Genomic DNA, 1,585 nt, shown 5'->3' with positions numbered 1-1,585 from the left:
CAAATATTTGGAGTTCTTCTTTACTTGCTAGATGGGATTCTGTCCAATTCATGAATATATTAATAAAGCCAATTAGATCTTTAAAATTTACTGGGTTGAATTTTTGTTACTTAACAGAACCTTTAGATTAAAAGGTAATTAAAAGAAACATCAGCCAGTCATGAAGGCTTATTGGATCCTGAAATAATTGGTATCCAAATAATGTCTTGATTCTGATGATTTTAAATAGTTACTAATATATTTTTAGATGAAATAATGGTTCTGTGGTTATGGAAGAAAATAAGAGTCCATCTATTTTGGAGACGCATGTTGAAATGAAATGTCTAGATCTAATGGGTGGATGACCAGCGCACTGCTCTCTCTACACTTGTATATACTTGGAACCCCCTAATTTTGTAAAAAATGAAATCAAATAATCTTAAAGAGGTAAAGTTGAGAACTTTTATCAGAATAACAACCTTTTGTGTGTGTGTCCAATTTGCTCTTGTGAGATTCCCACAAACTTATAAATTTGTGACTTCTTATGAAAATAACCTCCAAAAGAATCTTTAACTGATATCTTTTTTAACCTGTTAATCTGTTACCTGGAAATATAATTAGATAAATGAAAACATATGTGAATAGACAGTGAGGAAATGAAAATTGAGAACATGTTATTGATTCCCAATCGTGTTCACAAATATTTCCAGATTAAAAATTAATCATCTAGAGTTCAACCACAATTTTTTAATGTTATTTTCGACGGTGCGGTTACAGTAGATACAATTTTTTTTTTGAACGTTTATTTATTTTTGGGACAGAGAGAGACAGAGCATGAACGGGCGAGGGGCAGAGAGAGAGGGAGACACAGAATCGGAAACAGGCTCCAGGCTCTGAGCCATCAGCCCAGAGCCCGACGCGGGGCTCAAACTCACGGACAGCGAGATCGTGACCTGGCTGAAGTCGGACGCTTAACCAACTGCGCCACCCAGGCGCCCCAGTAGATACAATTTAAAAAAATACCTGCTTATCTGCATTTTCTAACTTTAATATAAGGCACATGGATGAGTTGTTTAATTTCAGATGTTAAAAAAAAGCGAAAGAAAAGGAAAAAAAGGAATGGAGCTCCCAGCAGCTACTTTCACTGGCAGAAAGTACCAACATACTCTCCCCCACTCCTAAACCCGCAGGCAACTATACCACCGAACGGGGGATATAGGCGCAGGCGCATTAGCAAGCTACTGGTCTGAGGCGGGACTAGGGCCTCGGCTAAAAGACAGAGCTTCCAGCCAATCAAGGGACAGTGTCAGTGGCTTCTTCCTGGAGGAGGTGGCCGGAAGCCGGATTTCGGTTGCGGAGGCGAAGGCGGCTCCAGTGTAAACCCTGGGCTGAGGTGAGTGGGCGGTGGCGGCTTGGGGCTCGGTTCCGCGGGCATTTCTTCTTCCGGACCTCGGGGCTTCCTCTGGGCGGCCTGGGAATGGGGGAGGCCTGGCGCAGAGTATGCTCTGTCCCCTTCCTCTCCCGAGTCCCTCGGAGAGTGCGGCCTCGCTGCTGCTGGTGGGGAGCCGGGAGGAAGATACCCTGGGCCTGGCGGGCTCAGGGCTCC

At 43.7% G+C, this 1,585-nt stretch overlaps 1 protein-coding gene across 1 annotated transcript in view; it reads left to right on the top strand.

Annotated features, from left to right (window-relative positions):
- Nucleotides 1-1,255: 1,255 nt before the first annotated feature.
- Nucleotides 1,256-1,585, top strand: part of MED7 (mediator complex subunit 7) — a 6,213-nt gene continuing 5,883 nt past the window's right edge. Inside the window, exon 1 of the mRNA XM_040443182.1 lies at nt 1,256-1,372. The gene's annotated coding sequence lies outside the window, so the exon portion shown is untranslated. The remainder of the gene's footprint in view (nt 1,373-1,585) is intronic.

This window comes from Herpailurus yagouaroundi, unplaced genomic scaffold (genome assembly GCF_014898765.1).
Source record: "Herpailurus yagouaroundi ecotype Mexico unplaced genomic scaffold, PumYag 29, whole genome shotgun sequence".
Taxonomy (NCBI): Eukaryota; Metazoa; Chordata; class Mammalia; order Carnivora; family Felidae; genus Herpailurus; species Herpailurus yagouaroundi.
Note: the sequence above shows the minus strand (reverse complement) of the source record. Positions and strands in the feature narration are given on the sequence as shown.